A 12164-nucleotide genomic window follows, 5' to 3' on the forward strand; every position below is an offset into this window, starting at 1 on the left:
TGCACCGAAGTTTTACTGTGACAGAGAATTGCCCACGGGTTGTTCAGTGCTTTGTGCAATTTTCCAGGCGTTTCTCACATTGATGCAGTGACTCGAGTGCCGGGTTCGCGGTGTCCCCTCGGCAGCCCTGGCACCTCTGTCAGGAGCGGTGTCTTTGTGGAGGAGCCGGGACACCGCGTGTGCCGCTGGCCCCCGGTGCAGCGCAGGAACGGGCTCTGCCACGGCAGGCTGCCAGGAGCAGTGTGCCTTGCCAAACACGAGTACGAGGATCGATTGTCCTTGGGGGCATGTGGCTTTTGAGAGGAGCAGAGGAGCCCTTATGGCCCGTGTTAGCTCTGTGATCTCTGCTACCAAATGAACAAAAGGGAATAACACACCTGCTTCCCTCCTCCGCTCCTGCAGGAAGGGTTTCTCCTCTCCCTGAACGCTCGCCAGCGCAGCTGAGCTGGCTCAGGAGCTGCCGTAATTCACTGCTATCTTGCCAGGCCAGCAGCAAATTGCTAGCTCATCTTTCTTCCACCTGTAGCGAGAAGAGAGCCGGCAGGGAATGGTGTTTCATCCATTTTCCCAGGGCTGCTTCCCTGATGAGGCTGTTATATAGGGTTATAGGAGGTGTGAGCCTAGAATTTGGCTGACTGAGAGATGTGACACTAAAGGGACAGCCAGAGGGAATGAAGAAAATAAGGAGCAGGCAGGGGGTTAACGGTCTTTATATGAGCAGGGTCCTCGCCTCCCAAAGGGGCTGACCTGGCATTAGACCCACCAGGATAACTCTGACTGTTAGTTACACCCTGCCAGGAGCAGAGCCCTCCCTGCCCCACCTGGCAGACCCCACACAGGCAAGCCAACATCAATTCATGTCCTGTTGCATCAGACCCATCAACTTCAAACAAGTTCCTCGTCCAGACTCAGTCTCAGCTTGGACCTTAGTGCCAGACTAAAAAATAGAACTAGGGTATTTTGTAACCCCTTTGCTGTTGCAGAGGTATTCAAGGAGCTCTTCCCACCTGCAGGGACTGTGATGCCTGTGGAAGTGTCAACCACTGAGTGTAAAAAGGAGCAGCAGGGACTGCCCCTGTATCCACAGGGCAAACCCTTCATCTTCGGTGCTGCTTGGCTCTGCCAGGTGTCCAGCCCCCAGCCAAGCAGGGACACTCTGTGCATGGGTCTACCCTGGACACTGAAACACAGAGCTCCTTCCTCCAGTGCCCTGGTGGGGACTGGAAACACTGTGTGTTCACTGATTTGGGCATAGCCAGACAAAAGCCAGACCCATCACAGCAGTCATGGAGGAACAGGTAATTCCCAGAGATTGTAATGGGAGTGTTAAGCTATTTTCCTTTCTCCCTTCAATCACTTTCACAAAAAGAGTTTAATGAAGAGCTATTCTCTGCTTACAAAATGGTGCTGCACAAGCTAGATGGATTCCTCTGACCTTTCACTGTGCTTTACTTGAATTGGCTGCCTCTTCATGTTCTCCTCTCACTGCCTTGAACAGGAAAGACAGCTGAAATAGGGACTCTTACAGCAAATACTGTGGCATATTGCCTTCTTTCTATCAGTCATTGGTGTGCTTCCTGAATCCTTATCTATTTATTATTAGTGGTTTTATTTGTGTTCTTGTGGCTGGGAGCTCTGCTTAACATTTCTGAAAAGAGAACTGTCCTGTAGCCCTGTAATAGTGTAGTAAAAATCAGTGTTGTAATGTAAGGGAAGAAGTAGGAAATGTCTGGACATGCCTGAAGGACAATCCCTGAGCTCCACCATGGCAGACACGCCACAGGGAAGCAGGACAGGTGAGAGCAGTCAGCCAAAGCAATTTTGCTGTCACGGATAATTCAGGCAAGGAAAAGTTTTCAGGCTTTGCAATCAAGGAGATGGAAAGGTCAGTCTGGAGCAAAAAGGGAAAACAGAGGCTTGAGTTGGATCTGGCACAAAAAGATTAAAGGTCCTCCTTCCCAGCTTCCTGTAATTCCCAGAAAGCTCTCTGGATGACACTCATTATTTGTTTTATCTTTGCACCTAGGGGAGTGAGTCAGGGACCAGGGTGCTACACAAGCAAAACAAAAAGCTGTCCTTTTGCCAAGGAAACTTAAAATCCAACAGTGCAATGGGAGAGACAGCTGCTATGAACCCTAGAGAAGGGGAAGAATGAGCAAACCACGAGGTTGCAGCCTAGGGAATGGCATCGGCATAATGGTGGCTATCAGTCATCCCTGGAAGGGGAGGAGAGAGTGTCAGGAGCTAATGAGGGAGGTTTGTGGGTGTTTACAAGGATCATGATAATACTTTGTGGCAATGACAGAACAGAAGATGACACATTAAGGTAATGTTTGGGCACTGGGTAATGTGAAAACAGCGTGAGAAGATTAAAATCTGCAAAATTTACAGTACTACCCAAAATAACTGCTCTGCAAAGGAGCCATGCTTGCCCTCTGTAACCAGGGCACAGCCATGGAACTTGCCAGAGAAATTAAGGCAGATTTAAACAATGCTGGAAGATTTCCACCCTGCCTCTTGCTTGCAGAGGATCTAGATGTCAGGTTGGGGATGGGGCGCTGGGCACTGCCATCAGGCTGGGAAGGGCAACAAAACACTAATGCTGGATTTTGGATGTGGTTTTGTTCCCATAATTATTAGCACAGTAGTGCAAAATGTACAGATGACACCAGAGTGGATGGGACTATTAATGTCACTGTTGAATCCTGATTTCCTGGATGGCAGTGGAGGATCTGCAGTCACAGTCACAGAGCTGCATCTCTGTGACAGGGGTATCTGACAGCTAGCGATCACATTTTTCAAGGGCTTATTCCTGGCTGTTTAATACTTCATATGCTCTCTTGGGGACGGAGGAGGGAAGAACGGAGGAGTATATTTGGCACAGCAGGGAAGTGGACTCGGGTCTTTTCCATCCCTTAGTGCTGTGCTATTGCAGGGGGAGAGAAAGCCTCCTTCCACAGCAGTACTAATCCTCCTCCACAGCAAGATGAACGTTTTGAACTTGAACAACTCCTCTCATTTTTCCCCCATGTGATTGTGAGTCAGGCTGAGCTTCTCTATTCTTCTCCATAATTGAGTAGGAGATTATTTTGACTGGAAATAACCAGACACAGGTATCATGGCTGTGAAAGCCTCCATGCATGCCACTTGCTAAAAGTTCTGTAGCCCTCTGCAAAGGGACCTGGTCTTTAAAGGCTTGGCTCAATGGAGAGGGAAGAAAAGCAGAGGGGAAGAATAGCTCCTTCCTGCGCACTTCTATCACTGTCTCTGCTAAACTTAACCTGCTGAATTGTTGGTGACACATTGTTCTTCAGAAGCAGCTCCTTTGTAGAAGACCTCCCCTGTGACACGGGGAATAGCTGCTGTGAGACAGGAAATATCCCTGGCATGATGGCTTTCTGCAGGTGCTCGTAGCTGCTATCCAGTCCCATGGAAATCCCGAGATAGTTATGAAAAGCCATTCCTTTAAAATCTCCCCAGGCCCAGATTTTCCTGTCCTTCTCTTCCTGTGTCCATAGTTGTCTTCCATGGGATGCAAGCCAACTGCTTGGGTTGCATTCCTACGCCTTTGTCCCAGAGGCAGGGAGTGATGGAGGAGTGCAGGGCAAGTAAGAAGCAGATGCAATGTGAGCTGTGTCAGGGCACATGGTTCCTCTGCTGCTGTGGCAGGGGATGCTGCCAGATGCTGGTTCTGGCTCTTGGTGGGTACCTTGTGGCAGGGCTGAGTTTTAGCTACACACACTCCTACCAGCAAAACCAGACACTAAGGAGCATTTCACAAGATCAGGCTTTCTCCAGTTTATATATAAGTGGGATTGCTTCAGGCTATTGAGCCAGCCTGCTGCAGACTAGCCAAGCCCAGAAGTTTTATCTGTGCTGTAGCAAACTCAAAGCACTGCTGTTCTGCTTGTGCATCTAATGTCTCAGCTGCTTGCTGAAGAGTTAATGAGCTTTTGGGGATACATGGGTGCTATAAACTCCTTAGGCCAGAGATAAGCAGCTTATTGCCTTTAGGAGCACTGCCAGCCCTTGGCTCTGCTGCTGTGGTGCTTCTCAGCCCCAAGTTCTTTGTTAGCAGGAAGGGCTGTAGAGTCTTGAAATAAGTGTGTTCCTGATTCCATGTGTACATGTGCATGCTGCAGCCATCTCCACAGGGTGAGGTGAAACCAGGCAGAGGGACAAGCAGTTTTTACCACACTGTTGTCACATCTCCCTGTGTGTGACTTCAGCCCTCACAAAACACATTCCCTGCACTGAGGCTGTGCTGTCTCATCTGTACAGGATGAATCCACCACCCTCATAACAGTGAAATGGCCTTTGGCACCCAGCAGGAAATTCACCACGGACAGTGTGGGCAGCTTCAGAACAAAAGGTGGCTCTGTTGGTCACGAGCCAAATTATTTCCACTGCTACTCTCTCTTTGCTTTTGGATAGACCTACTGTGAATGTCTGTCTAGATAATTCACTGGGTAAAAAAAAAAGGAGGTAATGCACAACTGAAAGTTCACTTGCAAAGCCACTGTGAAGGCAAGTTTATATTTTCTTCATATGAATTCAGTCCTTGCTGTTCTCCACTTGTTGTCTGCAGCGTCTACAATCAAAAACAATCCCATTGCAACTGGCCAACAGCCTGAGGTTACTACTCCTACTAAATGCTAGAGAGAGCCTTCAAATCTGCTTGGTTAGTCAAAACATTTCCATCCTTATTGTGTATTTTATTTTTTTCCTCCCCTTTTACCGAGGTATAAAGTAGCCAAACAGCTCTCTTTCAAGGCATAACTAGGAGCAGAATTTGGTATGCAACTCTCGAATTTTTATTCAGTTGCTCTCGTTGGAGCAGTTTTGGAATTAATCTAGTCATCAGGGAGTTATTGGAGGTGCTAGAAGTACCTTCTGATACCATCTTTTAATTTCAGTAGATAAAATCTGAAATCTGATTTCTTTGCTGCTCCATTGTCCTTATACGTTACCTTTCCTGTTGGTTTACACTGTGCACAGCTTAGATGAAGCCAGAACTACTCCCTTATTTTGGCACTCTGTGCAAATGGATATCCTCTCCTTGCCATAGCCCTTTTCCCCACAGCTGGTGGAAGCGAAAGGATGAGCAATGTAAAACCTTTAGTGTGACTAAAACTGTGAGATTTAACTGCAGCTGAGAGTCCATGAGCACTGCTTGCATGCTAAATTCATAGTTAAACGTCATATCTGTTGAGATAATGCCCTTGCTGGGGTGTTGGGGTGGGATGATGATCCTGCAGTGTTCCTGTGACACCGTGAGGTCAGCTCAAGGCTCTCCACCACCACTGCTGGAGCAGCACAGACAGCTCAGTGCCATGCCTGGAATTCAAATCCAGCCATCACCAGATTCATCCTCACGGGCTGAAAGTCACTAACTGACCCTTCTGTATTTAAATTAGTTCTTCAACAAAGGCGTTCTCTTGTCATTTAACTTTGAACTGTAGGAATAGCACATTAAAAGGTTTTGTAGTTTTAAAGTGTTGGTGGGTCTCAACCAACTTTGTGGGCTAAGTAAAGCATGAAAAACATTTTTCACCAGACTATCCTATCAACTGAGCTTTTAAGGCAGAATGATGAAAAGGAAACTATTCTTTTAATAGTGATTTCTCTCTGGTAAAAGGTCTTGCTAACTTGTTGAAGCGGAGCTTGGAATAACATATGAAAACTGTCAGAAAAGCTGTGATGTACTTTGGATCTGAGTGAAAATTGTGACCAAAATCTGAGTCTGCCCAAACTCTGAGTTACATGCCAAAATGCCCCAGGATTCCTTGAATCATCATGCAAGTTGATAACGGTAAGAGCTTATTTGTTTGGGATTGGGTTTATTCTCAGGCATTTCTTTTGTGCAAAGCGTTTTTCCTTGGAAGGGCTGGGTCATTTCATTTTTTATTTATTTGGCCTTCTGCCTTTGCATTTTATCTAACAAAGTTCACTTCAGTGATGCAAGACTGATGAGGAAAAACCTCCCAGAGCTGTGTTAAACCTGAAGTCTTCATACCTGAGAGAAGCAGGGCCTGGGGTTTTGGGAAAATCCAGTAGGATTCCACATTTTTTGAGATCTTGAAAAAGTTTTTTGGGGTTAAACAAAAACAAAGCTTAGGGGAAAAAAGGACAATGGTTATATGCATAGCACAAAAGCCATCCTACAATAGTAGAAAGCCTCTGGGTGCCACTGGCATGCCAACTGATTTACCTTTGCAATAAGGACATGCTGACTGGGAGGATCATGGAGAGCTGTACAAATTCTATCTGTGCAATGTGTGAGCTCAGCCTGGGAAACAAACCTCATCTTCCAAGTTCTGTAGGGCAATTTCCAGCTTTTCTCCTTGAAGGAGAGGCTCTGCTACCAATGAATAAAGTGGGAATTTTGACACTGATTTCAAAGGAAGCTAAATTGAGCTCCATGAAAAGGGAGCACTAGCACGCAACGCTGCTCTACGTTTTTTCTTATTAATGTGACTAATTAAATGTTTGTATTTTTTAAGCACTAACAGTTTTTTTGATGGTCGTTTAGAGACTTTGAGAAAGTCAATAATTTTGATGAAATAGGACTGTAGACTCCAGAACAAAGTCCACATGGAATCCGTGATGTTGCTAGGATACAGCTATTAGTATTTTCAGTGGCTGGGTTATTTTTTGGTGGTTTGTGGGGTTTTTTTTTGTTACTTTTTTTTTTTTTTTAATAGAGTTGGCCTAACCTCTCTTACAAACAGTAGAACACGTGACTGCCTGATCCCATTTACATGATGCTCCCTCAGTTTACCTTGATGAAGCCAAACTTGACCCTTTAATTTCAGGCACTTTTATGTGTGAAGAAGAAAGACAAAGAGCAATTTTGACCCAAATCTTGTTGGTTTTTTTTTTTCATGGACATGCAGGATTTTCTCCCTGAGGGTGTTCATTGCTGAAGTCAGTCTCCCTCTAGTGGTTTATTTCCAGAGGGGGCCTTTGCTTTGCTGGCTTGGACAGGTACCAAACGTGCTGGTGTGATGCAGAAAGTGGAATGACCCCTATGAGCTGAACCATAGAGCAGCGAGCTCGCATAAAAATATCACGTCCTGTGATTTTTATCTGTTGGAATGTACTTATTTTTGTGGGGGGGTTTCCATCCTAGCCTCACTCTGCAGTCCAGGCTAACATGGTTTGTGCAGTGTGTAGGATGTGACTCTTGCACATTGTTTCGTTCAGCTGTACACTGGGAAGCCTGTAAAAAAAAGATCAGTATTTAAGCCCACGTTCCACATCAAAGCCAGTGCCAGATGTGGTGCCAACTACATTATGACACAGAATAGCATTGAGGACAGTGCTATTTTGGGATCCTCCTGTTTGGGGAAGCAATATCTAAGTGAAACACTGCAGATATTTTACTGGAAAATCAGGAAAAGCAATATGTTTGGAGTTTGTTTCCAATATATAACTGAGATCTGTCAGGTTTCTTGCATTTATGCTCCTGACCTCACCCTTGCTGGGCATTTCTTTAGCACCTCAGAGAGCCCCAGTTCTTTCCAAGTGTGGAGAACAGGGAAGGATGAAAGCATAAGCCCAGTATCCAAAGATAAGTAAGAAATTCCAGTTTCTTAGTACCTGATGCATGGATTGGATGCTGGGTTAAGCCAGTTCTGCTCCCCAAAGATGGCTAGGTAAAGAAATAAAGATGTAATCTAAAGCATGATGAAGTCAATCTATGACCTTATTTAACTGTAAAGGGTTTTGGATGAAGCTCAGCCTTCCTTCACAAGTGGTGGTAACCAGAGAGATCTGTGATTCTGGAATGCATCAAGGACCCTGGAAAGACTGATGTCTTTCCAACTTGTACACTAACTTGAGGTAGGTACTGCCTTCTTCATGCTCATATCTGGCAGAATTCCATCCTGTGATTTACTTTTAATATACCGAAAGAGCTCTTGGACCCATTTTTTTTCCTTTATTAACTGTAATTGGAAAGCCTGGAGAAATCTAGGATCACCTGCCCCAGAAATTAGCAAGCTCCTGTTCCAGTTTCACAGAAGGTCGTGAGATGCCATCTCCTTTCCATGAAGCATTTTACAGAATGTTCAATTATGTAACAACTGTAAGGGTAAGGTTTTAATTTTGCTTGCCTTTTCATTAATGCTCAGTTTCCATTGGGCAATCAGGAATCTTGGTCCCTTGGGAGGTGTTAACCACCTTCCTTTGGATGCTACTCCATAAAGTCTGCACAGTGGTTTCCATGAGAGTGATTTTGGAGCCAATTTTGTATTTCATTTTTCTTTTCACTCTTCAGGATAAAGTTTCTACACAGTGTCCTGGCCAAAGTGGACTTGATTTTAGTTTATAACTTGAGCAAGAACTATTCCATTTATTTTTGGTTATATTAAAAAAAAAAAAGAACTTATTCCTAGGATGTGGACAAAGTTCCTGTACTTTTTAACAGCTTCACAGCCAAAAAAGCAGAGGTACTAATTTATTATGCACATATCCTTCCTGAGATATTTTCTACCATCAGTTACCAAGAGTAGGTTAATAGGATTCCTGTGCTTACAAGGATATTTATGAGATGCCCATCACCACATTTTATCTAATTTTATAGATTTTTTTTTAGATTTTCAAAATGCATCTGCAGGAACTTTTTTTGGTAAAGGAGGTAAGGATCTGGTTGAACTGCACTTCTTTTTGGACTAGTAAATGGTTGTGTCAGTTATAGAAGCTGAGGAAAGGTTCCTCTGCTTGTTTAACTTGGGCAAGTCCATACATTTGAAGGAAGACTTTGCTGGGAGCTTGCAGGCACCAGGTGCTTGAGGAGCCTCTCCTGTGGAGCAGGTACTGTGTGGAAAACCTTCTGTCCCAGGCAGGACTGGACACAAGCCTGTCAGAAAACCAGGGGCAGTGGGCCAGGTTGTTTTCAAGAAAACAAAGTTATGCAATATCATTTAGTTCTGACATGTTCCCAATATGCAGCAAATGAAGAACTCACTAAATACAGTATATCTCTGGCCATATCATTTGAATAAAACTTGTTTCCATGACAACCTCTGCTTAACAGCTTGGCTGATATGAAATCATTCCTAGATGAGGGAGCTTTTGCCAAAAGCATTGGGATTCAACACTTTAATATTGTGTTTTAGGGTTTAAAAAAACATTTATTTAAGCCTCTGGAAGCAAATATCAACTAAAATCCCTTCATCTTCACCTCTGCTTCAGCTCTCAGTTGATCAGTTTATCTTCCTGGGAACCTCTCAGAAGCAGCTCCTGTGTTACTTAATATGCTTCTGAAGTCCCAGGCAGTGTTTCAAGAGCAAGTGATTGTGACACCAGCATTTGGTAGAGAAATTACATTTCATGGCTGTTGGCTCAGGCTGTGAGGCAGCAGCGGCAGCAGCTGGGCACAGCAGCCAAGGCTTGTGCTCCAGCCATCCCTCAAGTTCAGGAAGGTTTATGTTCCAACCAGCTCTACCTCAGAGTGAAAAAGAGGATCTTCAGCTGGAAGGAGGTCTAGCTAAGGTTTCACACCATTCATTTTTTGTCAGCAGCACTGAACAAAGCCAGGTGATCTCTTAGATTTTTTTTTAAGGTGTGGTACCTGTCACCTCAGACAGCTGTGGAACACTTCCAGGGTGGAAATGCACTGTGGCTGCTCATATGGTGCTTGTTCCCTTCCTCCCTTCCAGGTGCTACACTATTAGAATATAGCTAAAATAAGCCTAATTCTTGCCTAATATTTCTAATGTACGCAGGCATTGCAGTTGCCACAGTGATGGTGCACAACTGTCAGCAGGGAAAGGAAGGGACTGATGGTTTTAAGAGGCATTCTGCCCCCTCAAAACACCATTGTATTGTAGCAGGGGGATTTCCTGCACCAGCTGGCAGCAGGGACTACAGCAAGATCTACTGGAACAGGCAAATAATGTTTCAAGCACATGTAATGTACCTATTGCTGTCAAGATTTTGGGATCAGCAAGGATTATAAGGGTAGGGATTTAAATCTCAAATAAAACCAAGGAAAGAGGTATGAAGTATTTATTGTTTCTTCTGGCTATAATGTGTCTTCTTCAGCTCTATTTCGTGCCAGCATGGGGCAACTTGAGTCTTTGTGCAGCAAAAAGGTTCAGGTGGCTAAAACTGGGTGCAGACAAGTGTAGATTTTTCACTGGGACACGGGGCACCACTTGTCGGGTTGTTTTCTTAAAAAAATCTGAGCAGTCATTGCTTGCTATAAAGTGCTAGGAGCACATAATATGGGGCAGAGCAGTATTCTCCACTCCAGTTTATTGGGCTTTTTTCCTCCTCAGTTGTTACCTGGGAAAATTTCAGCTGTTTGCCATTGGAAATTAGCTGAGCTAATATGCCAGCTGACTCCTGCTCTCCATACCACAGTCCTGCTTTGTAAGGCCTTAGCAGAAAATTAGCAACTTACCTGGAGAGCCCTGCAATGGAAAGGAAGATGTGGCTGAGAGGAGGTGTGAGGAATGGAGCCACAAGCCCCTTCTGTGGAGGTGAGCTTTAAGCAACTCATCTGTGCACCATCTTGTAGCACAAGGCTGCACCATAACACAGTTTGTTTCTGGTAAAGCTGCTTGGGAAGGTACAAGAGCACAGGAGGCATCACCAGTGTTTCCTTAAAAAGAAACCTTCCAAATACGTAGCAAATACCGATAAAATACATTTTTAATTCAAGTCCTATAAATACCTCTCTGAAAGCGGTAATAACTTCCTGGGATTTTTAATCTCCGAAATGATTTCACTCAAGGTGTGCTGGCAGCATGAGGTAGCTGAGCAGAATCAGGATGCTGTGCTCGTGATCATTTTTCCTTGTGAAATTCATCTCAGGAGACTCTTTCTCTGTGTCACGACTTCTTAGAAGTCTCTGTAGGCAAAGGATGCATTAATTTGATGCATCCTGTGATTGCCCTTCCTCCACAGCCAAATTAATTTACTGTTAGTTGAGATTCCCGTAACGTTCCTTGTGCCACTGTGAAGCCTGGTATTTACCAATGTAAATAAGGAATAAACGGAGGCTTTACATCTCTCATTTGGAATAATGATACAGGCTGTGCCTCCTGGCTCTCACTCCATGTCTCAGAGGTGTGGGGGTTTTATTTCTATAGCGTTCCTTGCAGCCCAGGTTGTTTATAACAGAATGATTTGTTTTCAGCATGAGCTGTAATGTTTTAACTGATGAGCAGCTCCCTCTTAATGGAATCTGGAGGTTTTCACTGAAGCGTGTGGTTCCATCAGAGGCAGGTGCTGGATTCAAAGTTAGTTTGTGGGGTTGGCCTTATTTCCAGAGTGATGCTGCTGCATGTCCAAAATTTAATACTGTCTTGGCAACCTCAGCAGAGGACACCAAAAGTGTGTTAGGCGTGGAGAATGTCATTGGCAGTCACAGAGGCAAGATGTGGCCCTTTTGGGTCATAAGAAATTAGCACTCTCCTCCTCTCCTCCTGTCTTCTCCAGCTCTTCTGAGAAAATCTGTGCCTAGATACAGCCATTTATTGTAGGGTTTTTTCAGGATTAACATTTTTGGTGGGCTCATCATTAAAATAGAGAGAAAATGCTCAGAGTGGGCATACCAATGAATTTTTAGATTCCAAGCTCTCCCAAATGGTCATTATCTTGCCTTCTATTTAAAGAGGAATAAATAAAATTGCAAGAGATGGTGTGACTTGTTCTGCAGATCTTATTTAATTCGGACTAACAGTTTTCCTTTTCCATCTGTACAACATAATCATTAACTTTTTGTGTTTCTTCATTGTCGCTGTGCAGACTGCTTTTTATAGGTGAACTTTGCCCTTTCTTACTGTTAGATTTTTATTTCTTTAAAGGAGTGTGTCTTTATTGATTTTTCTTTTAGGATGAAGTATATATAAAATTATTCATCCTGCTAAATGTGCTTGCAAAGAAATCGATGTTATTCATGGTCTTTGATCCTGTTATCGCTTATGTGGGTGTTTAACTTTACTACTGTGCACAGTCCTAATAGGGAGAATCTTAATTTTAAAAGTACTATTCTAAAAATAGTGTGAGGGGTTTTGCACATGTCCATGTTTGATTGTGAGGAACATCTGCTTGTAAAAACAGGCATGTAAATTAAATGGGCTGTAGAGAAGATGGGAAAACAGAGAAATTACTATCCCCAAAGTCTGGAAATGTTTGATGTGGCACTGTCT

Source organism: Sturnus vulgaris, chromosome 11 (genome assembly GCF_052056855.1).
Source record: "Sturnus vulgaris isolate bStuVul1 chromosome 11, bStuVul1.hap1, whole genome shotgun sequence".
Lineage (NCBI taxonomy): Eukaryota > Metazoa > Chordata > Aves > Passeriformes > Sturnidae > Sturnus > Sturnus vulgaris.